The sequence below is a fragment of the Rhineura floridana genome, chromosome 18 (genome assembly GCF_030035675.1).
Source record: "Rhineura floridana isolate rRhiFlo1 chromosome 18, rRhiFlo1.hap2, whole genome shotgun sequence".
Lineage (NCBI taxonomy): Eukaryota > Metazoa > Chordata > Lepidosauria > Squamata > Rhineuridae > Rhineura > Rhineura floridana.
Window position 1 is genome coordinate 26,380,559 of NC_084497.1, and position 14,844 is coordinate 26,395,402.

The 14,844-nt window shown below is 45.3% G+C and overlaps 1 protein-coding gene across 4 annotated transcripts in view; it reads left to right on the forward strand.

Annotated features, from left to right (window-relative positions):
- PLCH2 (phospholipase C eta 2) overlaps nt 1-14,844 on the forward strand; it is a 309,207-nt gene that overhangs the window by 282,108 nt on the left and 12,255 nt on the right. The gene's annotated exons all lie outside the window — the stretch shown is intronic.

A 14,844-nucleotide genomic window follows, 5' to 3' on the forward strand; every position in this document is an offset into this window, starting at 1 on the left:
GTCAGATAGCTGCCGCAAGTGGGAGTTTTGCATGTCAACTTACGAGCAAGGAGCAGCCAGTCGGAACAGCGAAAATGTCATTTCATCCGCAGGAAGGTCTGCGACCATTTTTAATAGGCACACCCAAGCATCTCACCTGCGAAGGGGCTAACCTTGTTGCGAATGTTCCCACCGAATGCTCACAAAGACCAAGGACTTTGCGAGAGCTCCAGCTGAACACTGACCTCCCTCTTCTCCCTTGAAGCCCCACCTTGACGTTTTATCTTGAGGTGGGGGGAGGGGAGGGAGCAGTTTTGTGCCCCCATACCCCGATGTAACGTCTTGACTAGGATTGCACATCCCAGCATCCTTAGCAGGAAAAGGGCACCTCACTATCTCGTTTCCTTATGCTTCATGCATTCCAATGGTGTGTGGCTATATTTTTAGAACTGGTTTCATACTCGGATATCACTTAGAAGCCATTTTGGCAAGTAATCAGTATGAACAAGAATAAAAAGTGCTAATGATCATGATTCCCTTTGAGGAGAAGGTCCCAGGGCAGTGAGCGAGGTGGGGTTGACTCCAATCTTCCTTGCAAGCTTTTGATTCCTGTGGCCAGAGCCGGTGAGGGCAGCCACTGACACATCACCCCCCAGCCCCTCCCCCCAAAAGAAGGTACGGATTATCATGAAGGTTGCTAATAGTGTGACCGGTTCAGTCTCCTGTCCAGAACAAGACTCCTGACCTCCCACTTTAGGGTCTTATGTTTTCAACCAGACTTGGGTCAATCTACCCATGAAGTTGAAGACTGTCCTCTGTAAGCCCCCCAAGATGGTGCGAATGTGTAGTTCCCAGGTCCAGACTGATGGGATCCAGACCTGCAAGGTCGTGGCCTCGTGCGCCTTCAGACTATACCTCAGTTCAGGAGCATAGGAAACTGCCACATATACTGCATTGGTCCATTGGTGGTCCATGTAGCTCAGTATTGTCTACACTGACTGGCCGCAGTTCTCCACGATTTCACACAGGGAGTCTCTCTCAGCCCTACCTGGAGATGCCAGGGATTGAACCTGGGACCTTCTGCATGCAAGGCAGAGGCTCTGCCACTGGGCTGCAGGCATGTGCCCATTTCCAGCTTGTGATGCTATACTGATGGATGCTACCCAACCAGCTGTCATCGCTCCAATCCAGTGCCCAAGAGTGTTTTAGTTGTGGAACAGAACAATTTGCATGGGGGAGCAGTGGCTATTCTTTACAACCTTCTGAAACATGTAGTGAGTCCTAGGTTTAGTACAGCACTCCCCCCCCCTTTTTAACATCCCCTACAATGCCTTTCACAGAATCACAGAACAGTAGAGTTGGAAGGGGCCTATAAGGCCATGGAGTCCAACCCCCTGCTCAATGCAGGAATCCAAATTAAAGCATCCCCGACCGGCGGCTGTCCAGCTGCCTCTTGAAGGCCTCCAGTGTTGCAGAGCCCACCACCTCCCTAGGTCATTGCTTCCATTGCCGTACCGCTCTAACAGCTAGGAAGTTTTTCCTGAAGTTCAGTCGAAATCCGGCGTCCTGTCATGATTCCATGTCCTGCACTCTGGGACGATCGAGAAGAGACCCCGGCCCTGTATTTATCATGAAGCTGAAATACTCCAGTGGGTCTCTCTTTTTGCGTTCTCCCTTGCCCACACAATGGAGAGAACCCTCCATGGCTCAACATCCCTCAGTAGAAAGCCCAGCAGCAGCGGCACATGAGGCGTACAGAGTGACAGGGGCACCCTCCCAACGGTGGGGGTGGCACTGCATTTGCTGGCATGAGCTGAGGATACGTGGTAGCAGGCTTGGAGGGGCTCGGGGTTTGACGGCGCTGGGAGGGCACCACCATCAATTTCCCATGAATGCTGAGGGAGCCTGCAAGGCACCTCTATTTCATCTATCCCCCATTGCTCCCACATTGCCTTTTGATGCTCTCAGTGATACCACCATTCCCAGACACCACATTTTCTTAGGATACTGCACGTACGAATATGCATGGCGGCCAAATCTCTCCCCATTCCCCCCCTTAATCACACACACACGCACACTTCACTAGAATTTACACAGCACATGGAACTCAGGGAATTTGCTGCTATAAGATATGGTGATAGATGGTGGGGAGCCCGTTGGTCTTCAGATGTTGCCCGGTTTCCTCCTCCCCTTCCATTTTTGAATTAAATGTACATCAGCCTTCATTAACCTCTCTCTCAGGATGGCATACAGTCAAAATAATTCCAACCAACACTTCTCCCCACCCCACAAATGTATAAGATCCTTCAAAAATAAAACAGCAGAAGCAGGAATTAAATGGTACCTCCATGTGCAGGGGCAGTATACCAGATGTTGCGGGTGGGTGGGGGAGAAACAATCGGGGAATGCCCTTCATGCCCTGCTTGCAAGCTTCTGAAGGCATTGGTGTAGCCACTGTTGGGAACAGGATGCTGGGGAAGATGGATCTTTTTGGCCTCTCTTTAGCAGGGCTCTTCATATGGTTTTTACACCAGTTTTTTTTTTTAAAAAATAGTGTTTTTAACCCTTTTAAAAAGATGTTTTAAAGCTTGTTTTTTAAAAATGTTTTTAACTTTGTTTTGTTTTAATGTATTTTAAGATCTGTTTTTATGATGTTTTAAACTGTTTTTAGCGCTTCTGTTTGCCGCCCTGGGCTCCTGCTGGGAGGAAGGACGGGATATAAATCAAATCAATCAAATAAATAAATAAATAAATGTTACATATTGGGGAGGGGGTTCTATATCACCTTTTATCCACCCTGAGGTCCCAATCCAGCTCACCACTATCACTGCCCCTGCCCTGAAAATGTGTGGCATGGACAGCGTGCACCCTGCAATTAATGTAACGTGTAGTTCAGCCCTCCCTTAACAGTCCCTCTGCCCATCTCCTTGATCCATTCAGCCCTGCTTGAAAGCAGCTCTCACTCGGAAACAAGTTAGTAAAAAGATGGGGAGGGAAGGAGGGAGGAACGGAGGGAGGAAAATAGACCTCCCTCTCCCAAATACAGCTTCCCAGCCATGTTGCTGTTGTTGGACGGCCCTAATTAAAGGCAGGAAAATGTGACAAGGAGACGGTAATTAGGGCAAGGAAAATGTGCTGAAAAGAACAAGCGAGCCTCTGTCTGGGTTCAAAGAAGACTAGGAGGAGCCGGTGAGCATCTGATTCCAGATGCTCCGGATCCTGAGGGAGAGGAGGAAGAGTACAAGCATTGCATGGCAACGTGTGCCCAGAGGCAGCCAGGCATTACACTCGCCGAGAGAAAGTCCACCTCTACCACCTCCAATCTTCAGCAGGAGCGAAGCCAAGAGAATAAAAGTTAAGAGTTGAAGTTAAAGCAAAACTTGAGTTTCTCTCTCCCCTAACAGAGCTCTGCGGGTTTTTCATCCAATTCCAAAGTTAAAAGCAACATTCAGCCAGTTTCTGCTGTTGACAAGTGGCACGGATGGCTAGGCTTTTCCCCATTCAAGGCTGGGGATGGAAAGATCTGTCAATTTTGGCTCCCTCCGGTTTTCATTTTTCCAGTCTTCAAATCAGTTCTCTGCATTTTTGCAGCAATTTGCGAATTTGTATTTTTTTTTAAAGAAACAGTCATGAAAGATCTTCAGTGTTCTAGTGCAAATTTCTCACGTTTTGACTCACGTACGCATTTCTGCAAGCAATTTCTCATCACATAATGCATTTCTGAATGTTATCATCACTCATATAATCGTTCGTATGGACACTTTCCCCCAACTATGCATTTTGGCAAACACTGTGTGGTCGGCAAACTGCATCGCAAAATTCAAATACGTATGAATTCCAAAGGATGGCTGTGTTTCAGTCCTCACATTGTTTTGGAAAGTGAGAATTTGAAAGATTCTGCTTGAAATGCAAACTGAGTAGCATTTCTCGCCCATCCCTAGTCAAGGCTAAGGATGGGTAAATCTGTCAGTTTTGAGGATTCCTTCTTTTCTTCTTCGTTTTTGCATCCCTTACTATCTCCCTGCATTTCTTTTGCCAAAGTTTGTGTTCCTTTTCTTTCTCCTCATTTGGATTTCTGTTTTCCTGAAGGAAGCCTTCCAGGCTCTCGTAGCTTCCTTGGCTCTGCTCGTTAAACCATGCTGGCATCTTCTTGGCCCTGGTGTTGCCTTCACTGATTTGTGGTGTGCATTTTAGCTGAGCGTCTATTATTGCAGTTTTGAATAATCCAGAAATGTACTGGCGTGATTGGATCCTCTTTGGCCTTGCCTTTCAACTTCCTTTCTTTCCAAATCCCCTCCTTTTCAAGAAGCTTCCTCTTTTCAAGACTTCCGTAACAATTGTCCGCTTTCAGATAGGTTGGTTTTGACAGCACTGTGCTTCCCAGTTGGTTCAACAACACTTCCATCGCACACCAGGTCAGGCCAGGGTCAGTGGTAAAGCATCTGCTCTGCATAGAGAAGGTTGCAGGTTCAAGCCTGGCATCTCCAAATGGGGACTGAGAATGTCCTCTGCCTGAAATCCTGGACAACTGCAGCCAGTCAATGTAGATAATGCCTGAGCTAGACATACCAGTGGTCTTGACCGCTTACTGTGTTGCTATGTCCTGGGTTCCACTTAAGAGTCAGTCCAGGATTGCTGGCCCTCTGTTTGAGTCCATGACCAGCTGTTCTAAGGCACAGTCATTTAGGGCATTGAGAAATGTCACCTCTTTATCGTGACTGGACCACACATGATTCTAGCCTGTGTGAGGGTAGTTAAAGTGACCCAATACTACAGTGTTTTCTCTCTAGATGTCTCTTTGATTTCATTCATCTCAAGATCACCATGGGCATTTTGGTTATTTGGGTTCTCAATACTAAATTCCTCTTGGGACCTGGTATTGCCACCCACAGCAATTTTATGGAGGGGGCTTTCCTTTTGGGGGGAAGCCTGTGTCCTCTTTGACACAGAGTGACTCTCACCTCCAGGATGCCCTTCACTATCCCTCCTCTAGAGCTTGTATCCAGAGGTAACCATGACCTTCTGGTTCTCTCCGTTCCATCAGATTCCCATTATGCCCACGATATCTTTACTGTCCTGCTGTGCTCTAAGACGAAGCACTCATCTTTTTATTTATTGATTATTCAATTTATATCCCAGCAGGAGTCCAGGGCAGCAAACAGAAGCGCTAAAAACACTTTAAAACATCATAAAAACAGACCTAAAAATACATTAAAACAAAATGTTAAAAACGTTTCCAAAAAAAAAGGTTTAAAAACATCTTTTTAAAAAGGGTTAAAAACATTATTTAAAAAACCATATTAAGAAGCAGGTCTAACACAGATTATCAATACCTCGGCACAGTCATTAACCAAAATGGAGACAATAGTCAAGAAATCAGAAGAAGGCTAGGACTGGGGAGGGCAGCTATGAGAGAACTAGAAAAGGTCCTCAAATGCAAAGATGCATCACTGAACACTACAGTCAGGATCATTCAGACCATGGTATTCCCAATCTCTATGTATGGATGTGAAAGTTGGACAGTGAAAAAGGCGGATAAGAGAAAAATCAACTCATTTGAAATGTGGTGCTGAAGGAGAGCTTTGTGCATACCATGGACTGCGAAAAAGACAAATAATTGGGTGTGAGATCAAATTAAACCAGAACTATCACTGGAAGCTAAAATGTTGAAACTAAGGTTATCATACTTTGGACACATCATGAGAAGACATGATTCACTAGAAAAGACAATAATGCTGGGAAAAACAGAAGGGAGTAGGAAAAGAGGAAGGCCAAACAAGACATGGATTGATTCCATCCAGGAAGCCACAGACCTGAACTTACAAGATGTGAACAGGGTGGTTCACGACAGATGCTCTTGGAAGTCGCTGATTCATAGGGTCACCATAAGTCGTAATCGACTTGAAGGCACATAACAACAACAACTAACACAGACGCAGATTGGGATACGTCTCAACTTAAAAGGCTTGTTGAAAGAGGAAAGGCTTCAAAAGGTGCCGAAAAGATAGCAGAGATGGTGCCTGCCTAATACTCAAGGGGAGGGAATTCCACAGGGTAGGTGCCGCCACACTAAAGGTCTGTTTCCTATATTGTGCAGAACAAAGCTCCTGATCTTGACTTGGAGGTTTTCTAGAATCAGCTTAGAAACACCTGTGTATGGTGTCTCTCTCCCAATGTGTGTTAACGCGTCTGCCACGCCTGTTGCAGAAAACCGCTCACTCATGAAAAGCATAAGACAATGGTAGTGTCTTAACCTGGCCGCCTACAAGTCAGTTTCGGTTTCTCCTATCAGTTTATTATTATTACTGCTTGGGCCAAAGGCCTTTGCAGATACAAACAGAAGGATTAATAGAATTAAAACACAGAGCTGTTTACAAGAAATATAAGATATAAAACTAGACACCTTAATTACTTAAATAAAATTAACAGGGAACTTGATTACTTATAAAAATAAAAAAGGTTATAATCTAAAATCAGAGCATGTAGCAAAAACGTTAAATCAAGGCATCTCCTGAACAGGCGACTGCATTCTCAGTGATAAATTTTGATGCCGCCAAAGCACTATACGATAAATTATAGTGACGTCTGTATCAGACAAGAGGAGAAAAATCTTCTCTTGGATAGAGTTAAAAAGCAGGGAATACAAAATAAAACCCAGAAATTCAGACTGAGGTTCTGAATACAATGGACAAAACAACAAGTAAGGAGGCAGATCTTCGATCTCTGGGGCCCCACCCATACGGAGGCGGAGGGCCAAAGGAGTCTGGGAGTATCTACTGTCAATCAAAGCTGTTGGCACTGTATGGAAATGAAGGACCATAAAAGCTTGCCAATCACGTTGACACCATCTTAGCTTAGCGGGATGGCTGTTCCACAACTGCGGTGCCCCGTCAGAAAAGGCAGTCATGGGGAAGGGCTGTAGCTGGGTTGTGTAGACCACATGCAAAAAAAAAAGAAAGTCCAAGGTTCAACTCTTGGCATCACCATGCAAGGCTGGGAAAGACTCCCTAGGCTGTTACTGCCAGTCGCGTAGGCAGTACTGAGCGACAGGGACCGATGGTCTGATTCGATAAGGCACCTTCCTTCTACCATAGACAGATTATGGCATAAGGAAGCTTCCTTTATACTTCCTTGGCAGTTGTAGGGGAGATCTCTGCAGAGGATCTCAAAGGGTTGGGTGAGCTCATATGGGAGCAGCTGATCCTTCAGACCCCCAAGTTGTGAACCCTACGGTTGATAGGTTAAAATCAGCACTTTGAATTGTACTGGATTCCATGGGGTTCTTGAACACCACTATGAGATTTTCCAACTGGTGGGCCCCAGGCAACAAAACAGCCTGCTGGATTTTAAGCTTCTGAGTAGTCTTCAAGCTCAGTCCCATGTGCGTTGTCATTTAGTAATTTAACCTACATATTACCAAGGCAAGGATAATTATAGCTCGATTAACTCTAGGTTACTTGTCTCCCCTGTTAACAGAGTCCTGACTGGCCTCAACCAGAAGTCAGGCATTTAAGTGCCACTGTCTCATGCTATAGAACAAGCTTCCAGCAGAGATGCAGAAGGCATCCTCGCTGCTAACTTTCAGGTGTCTGATGAAGATAACATTTTCTTATGCCAATAGGCCTTTGCAGCTGTTTTAAATTGTTTTTTTTAAAATTAGCCAGTCACCTTAAAGATTTTCTGTATTTTTAAAAAATGGTATTTTAACGTTGGACATCACCCTGATATTTCATGATACGGTGGTAGAAGAATAAAATAAAATAAAATGAATAATGGGACATTTTGTAACAGTGTGGCCCAGATTTCCTTTCCTTGAAACTTGAGTATCTTGGACAGTGGACATTCCTCAAACTATTGCATACATGCAAACACCACCCCCCTTTATCTGAGGCTTTCCCACCTCTTGACTGAAAGCAATTTTCAGCCTGTTTAACCTCTTTTGATCAGTTCCACATAGTCCCTGCCCTCTTTTATTTTCCTCGCTTTCTGCTTGGGTGGCTCGCTGATGGATAGTTTTAATTTACAGCTGACTGACACTTCTTTTTAAGCCCTGGCAGCAATCTGAGGCCTTGCTGGATTCCCATCCAAACTCTGTCCGCCAAGTGCCGCTCTCTTTCAAGTGCATCAAAAGCCCCCTGTCGTATCTTGCAAACTCATCCCTAGGCCTACCCCCCACCTTTCCAATTTTCTCCGGTTTCTAAAGCGGATTGCTTTATTGCTTGTCGTTGTGTTCTCAAATCTATTACCTACCCCTTGTTGCTTCTCATTAGGATTTCTGCCTGCTTCAGCTTCATTGAAGTGAAGTCAGTATCCATGACTCTAATCTTGCTAAGGAACATATCCTTTTCCGCTTTTTGGAGGGTGGGGAGGACTATAATGGGACCATAAATGTATCCCACTGAATATTAAACAAAACCTGATGTCCAAGCAGTGGTGGCTGATGTTCGTTGGACTGTTGGGAAGGTAGTAGTGTAGAGGCAAAGTCAGAAGTTCAAGGTCCCTTCATGAGAGTCATAATCATAGCCATAGCCATATCCCCTCCCCCCCTTGTTGCTGCTGGGCTGAGAATGAGATCCTTGATAGTGCCTTTGCCAACAACAGATGCCCCCAGAAGCCAATCAACATGAAGGGCAGAGTGTTAGCTATTGAAAAGAGTCTTCTCAGTGGCTGACTCACTTCCTTTCACTCTGATTGGCTCCAATCAGCAGGAAAGGACAAAGAAGCATGTTGGAAGGCTCTTCTCAGTGGTTAACACACTCCCCATTCATGCTCACAGGATGCTGGAGACATGGGGACACTGCTCCCAAAAAAGTAAGGGGTCTAAGAGCCCCCGAGACCCTGGACGACTACACTCCTGTGTTGCGGAAGGCAGAGAGGCCCACAGTAGATACAGCCAGAGCCAATGATAGGCAGAGGAAGAGCCAATGGCAGGCAGAGCCAACTAATGCTAGTTTTGTTCCCATCCTCCTCCCTGCTGTATTCTACAAGGGGCAGCCTTGAGATTAAGGAGGAGGAAGCTGACCGCCGGGGCCACCCCCTGGATATAGATGCAAGCAGTGGCGGCTGGTGCCCATTGGGACTGGCGGGGCGGAAGGCCGGGAACCCAACAGTGTCTGGAGCCAGAGCCCATGGCAGGCGGAGCCAACTCATGCTAGTTTTGCCCCCACCCTCCTCCCTGCTTTCTCTAAAGGCACCACTGGGAATCAGGCGGAGGGCTTCCTGGTGTGACTGTAACCAAGAAGGCAGGCAGGTGGGGGCTGGCTGAGGTTGGTGGGGCAGTGCCCCCTTTGCCCCAATGGACTACCCCCCTCTGTGTCCAATATATCACAGCCCACTCTCTATCACTGCAAAGGTACCTCTCCAAATGTCTTACTTTTGACCAGCAGGTCAAGTCTTTGGCTAGAAGGAACCCTGATTCATGTAGAACGGGTCTTTCCAAATCTATCCCTCCCTACTCGAGCCCTTTAAGGATATGGGCTTGGCATGAGTCTCCCTTCCACCAGAGGGTCGACAACTGTTGCAGCACTCTTGGCCACTCAGGTGCTCTCCAAATTTGAGGGAAGAGTCTTGCTGTTTGCAGGCTGGTCGGGGTTGCAGTCTGGAGGTTTTGCTCTTTTGCCATTAACTTTACACGCCTGCGCTTGCTACCAGTTAGTTTCTGGGCTCAATTCAAAGTGCTGGTTTTGACCTATAAAGCCTTATACTGCTCAGGACCCCAATACCTCAAAGACCGCCTCTCCCCATATGAACCAACCTGGACCTTGCATTTGGCATCTGAGGCCCTGTTTCGTGTGCCCCCTCAGGGGGAGGTGTGGAGGGTTTCGACACAAGAATGTGCCTTCTTGGTGGTGACCCCCCATTTATGGAACACTTTCCCCAGTGAGGCACGGCTGGTGCCATCGTTATCGATCTTTAGGCACCAGGCAAAAACATATCTCTTCTCCCCTACATTCAGCTCTTAATTGTGGAGGGCTTTTGATTTAACAGCCTCATTTATTGGGTGGGCTGTTCCACCTCCTTTTACATTTATATATTGTGATTTTTTTACTTTTTATCATTTTAGTTTTTTATATTGGTTTTATTCTTTGTATTGATTGTAAGTCACTTTGGGTTCACTATTGTGGAGTTAGACTTGATGGCCTTATAGGCCCCTTCTATCTCTACTATTCTGTGATTCTATGGCAAATACATTTAATAAATAAAATAAATAGTAATAAAATAGATCAATTTAAATCTAGCTTACAGCCCAGTTTTTGTCAGGAAATAGCCTTGATCGCCCTGGTAGATCATGCCAAATTTAGGGAAGAAAGGATAAACTTTGAATAAATTGAATATTTTAAGAAACTTTGTTGTGTTGATGGGTATGTCCATGTGCAGACATGCATGTACATTTTTCTTTCAAAGACTTGCTTGGGTAGTTCTTTCCAGAAAGATTCTGAATTTGTACTGTGTGTTTAGGGGGAACAGGTTGTTGTTTTAGGTCAAGGGGAACATCTAGTATGTGTAACATACTAGTATGAGTTGTGTGAAGTATTTGTAGCTTTTATTTTAAAAGGGCATTTTTTCCCTGGCCAATGTTAGTCAATAGATTTGCTTATTCCGCTGTTGCTATGTAACTATTTCTGGCCAATTTTAGCCTCTGAAAATATAGAAGCTTGCTATTGCTAGGCAAGACTCTCACAGATCAGGCCTCAGCCTGGAAGAGTTTGCATTTCAGGTAGGCCAAGACATTAGAAATTGAGTGTGAAAGATAACAGGGAGAAGAAATCACAGAAGATAAGTAAAAAATAGTTTGAGAGCTACAGGAGAGAAATATCTCTGGGGTACACAGCAGTTTTCTGACAGGCAGCTTTGGAAGGCACAGGAGGAGATGGAGATTTAGGGGCAACTGTATGGGTGTGTGTACTTTATATGCTGAATTTCCTTTTTCTGTTGCAACCTGCAAAGGCTAGGCTTGCCAGATGACCTGAAATCCCCCAGCCAGGTCTGCCTTTGCACCTTTAACAACCATACAATGTGCAGAAATCAGCCAGGGTGATCGTAGGGCATGGAAACCAACATGAACCCTGCTCATGTCATCCAGTGAACCAGTTCTTACAGCAAAGAAGCAGTACCAGACAATAAACTTATTAACAAATTAACCATTTAATAGGTTAATAAATTAACCTAATTATATTAATTCATCAATTAACCTATTTAATAAATTAACCACTGAGGCATGAGAAATGAATCCTTCCCCTTTAAGATAGTATTTGATTTCTTATTAATGAGGATTTTTCTTTTTCCATTTCCACGAGTTTCTCATTTTCAATTTGAAGTTTGCCTGATAAGAGGGTTGTGGGCAGAGCTTTCTCAGAACGTAATCAAATTCAATTAACAAAAGTCCTTTTGGTTTTACGTGTTATGTTAAGGACTTTCCATGTTCATTCAAGCGCCAAAATGCTAGGAAATTACAGCTGTTAAAAGCCATCCCCTTAACAGATGTGTCATTTTGGCAATGTGGGTATGGAATGGTATCCTATGCTGTGATTAGTTCTCGTTTTGCCATTACCTTCGCGCTGTGGATGGCTCAGTGACAGAGTGGTAGACACAAGTGCCAGATGTGGAATGGACACATGGAGTCTATAAAATCAAAGCTACCATTCCACACCTGGCAACCAATCCCATCCTCAAAGAATGATAGAGTTGGAAGGGACCTTGAAGGTTATCTAGCTGAACCCCCTGCCACAGGTAAAGCATATTTTCTTTTAGCCAGTTAAGCGGACGACATGGAGACAAACATTGCGCCAGAGCAAGCATGATGTCACACATGTTGTCACACATGAAGAGAACTGGAAAATGTAGGAAACCTGAAATGGATGGGTTTGCCGATACCTGGTTGCAATGCCATTCAATATCCAACAATCTCCAATGTATAGGATGCACCATGTCTAGGATGTTTGTTTCAGGGTTACAAACTTAAGCACAAACCTGTGCAGGGGAGGATGTACATGCGCAGTGAGGAGAAATGCTTCACCTGTAGCTATCCTGCACTGACTTAGCGGGTTGGCCTACATGACCTTCCAACCTGAGGTGGCCTGGGATTCCTCTGTGGGGCAGCTCAGCATCTGTAAAAAGTCGTGTCTGTGCTCACAGGCTTGGCACCACCAGGAGGCCTATTTAGGCAGCTGCCAGAGCCCAGGTGCCCTGGAAGGGCCCACCCCTGATGCCTACCCTCAGCCCCATTTTTCTTTAAAAAAAGTTACTTCCCACCACCAATGTTCCAGGCACTGAATGGCTCCCAGCCACCATCTTGAGCTTGCCCCCTAATGGCCTTGTAAGTTAAATCGTTCCAGGGAAGGGGGGACATAGGCGGAGCAAGATGGCCACCACCCAAAAGTAGTCAGAAGCAGCTTGACACCAGAATGCCATAACCCCCCTTTTTATTTTTTAAAAAATGGATCTCAGATGGGAGAGGAGGGCACTGATGGGTGCCCCTGCAGGTTGGCACTTGGCTATAGGCTCTCTCATCCCTGGAGCCAGCTTTGGTGTGAATGCCCCTCCTCTCGGTCCAAGATTTGTTGTTCTGTCTCGGGGGTGGAGGGAATCTCATTTCTGCCATTGGGTTCAGCTGGGAAATTGGAGGCAGAATATGTCAGGTTTCTCCTGGCCCGGCCCAGTGATACATGAGGAGTTGTTCTCCTTGTGAAGAGTGTCCCTGGCATGATCTGGGCACTGGGCTTGACTGGGTCAGAGACCACTTTCCTGCTGCTTCCAGGCTATATTAACATGCTCCCGGGGTCTTCTGTGTGACAAAGCAGCGGGTCTAGAGATCCTCTTTGACTTTGTGTGATCCTCACCAGCAGTTATGTTATACTTTACGAAAAAGAATGTATACAAGAAACAAAAGAAATAGTTCACACTAAATCCAATCAGCTCGTGATGCGTGAAGATCTCTACACTTAATAAATATCACCAAAAGTTAACCCATGGGTCCACTTCAGAATCCACGGATGCCTTTGCAGGGCGGTCCAAAGGCTGCAGAGCAGGCTCTCGTCTTCTAAAAGAGGTTTCTGTCCTTACTCATCCAGCAGGCATGGAAGAGAAATTAAATTCAGTTCACATTTCAAGTTGAATCGATCAGACTTGGACTTTTCAAAACAATATGAGAACCGAAATGCAGCCATCCTTCGAAGTTCACACTTCTCTGAATTTTGCAGAGCAGTTCTCAGACCAGTATTTACAAGCATGCATGTATTGGGTGAAAGTGGGCATAAAAATGAATATATTAGTGAGAGCAACATACAAAAATGCACTATGGTAGGAGATGTTGCTGGCAAAAATGTATGTTAGAACTGCATACAAAAAGGATGAATTTGCTCTAAAATGCTGGAGAATTTTCATGAGGGCTTTTTAAAAAAACACCACCACCAAATGCAGAAATGTAGAGAACTGGATTTAAGACTGAAAACATGAGAAATTGAGCCTACCAAAATTGGCAGATTTCCATCCCTATGTTTCAGTTTCCCATGGCCTGGAGCGGTTAGTGGGGGGAGGGGTCCTTCCTGCTGAATGCTTTAAATGCAATAAAGCAAATCCCCCCCATTGATGTGGGGGCAGCCATAATCCCCCGCCCATTGAACTCTCACTGAGAGTGACAGAATGTCACCAAGTCCCTTTGCTCTCAAGGGGATTTGCTCTATTGCCTTTAAGGCTCCACATGCCTTCTGCTCCAAGCTCTAGGTGGGTGGCTTAACCATTTCTACAAGTTTAAAAGACAGAAATCTCTTTTACAAGAACAAGGGTAGCTTGGCAGCCATCAGACCATCTTGTAAGTACTTTTATAATTTTTAAAAAATTACCTTGCTGTTTCCGCACGGATTTTTAGGAATTTCCCCTTAAAGATCCTTGTGGGAACAGGGCAAAGTTAGTCCAGTCTGTGCGCAGAACTTGACGGACCAGACTTGAATAGGCCTGTCCAGTGCTGGCTCCATGTCAGTGGGGCAGTAGAATCCACTCCAGATGTTTCCCAGAGCTGTCCAAGGTGCTGAAGCCCACTCCCAAAATAGGTTTCAGCACCTTAGACAGCACTTGGGAAAACCTTGAATGGATTCCACTGCCCCACTGACATGCAGTCACCAGCCTCCACTGAGTCTGTCCCTCCCTACTCATAGCTACTTTTAAAAATACACTTTTTAAAAAGAAAACAAAGATAAGAAAGCTGCACTTCTCAGAAACCCGAATGCTTCTCCCTCATCCTCATGCACACATGCAATACATTTTTTCTGCACTCTTAAGGCCCCCAGACACACTCCTGTGAAATAGACAGGGGGCCTCTTAAGTGTACTTTCAACGTTTTAAAAATGTCTTAATTTGTGTCGCCTCCAGCTGAATGCCTCCCATTGTTTTTGTCTCTCTTTCTTGTAGTTGATTCATGTTATTGTCAAATTTCTCATATGTGGTTTCTTTCCGGCCCCTTCTCCTGCCTCCCCATCCCAGATGTTGCCAATATCTCTTGCAAAGCCTCCTCGACCTGTCCTGTGTCTCACTTTCTGCCTTTTACTTCTGTCTGTTTGTGATTTCAGTGGCCTTCTCTGTGTCAAAAAAAGTCTCCTTTTAGAAGCAGAGCAAATTTAGACGCCTTGAAGGTACCCCCCTCCTCCTAACACAGGAAGGTGTAGTGTGCTCCTAGCCACACGTTTGCATGCCTCTCTGACTGATAACATCATTAACATTCAGTGTTTTCCCCCCTTATTTAGCTTTCGCCCCCTCTTCCTGAAAAAAAAATTCAAATCTTCCACTCATTACATGGATTGCAACATTTCCTGGAACATTTGATGGGCCATTGAACAGCCAAAGTGCTCTTCATTTATGAAGCAGATCCAG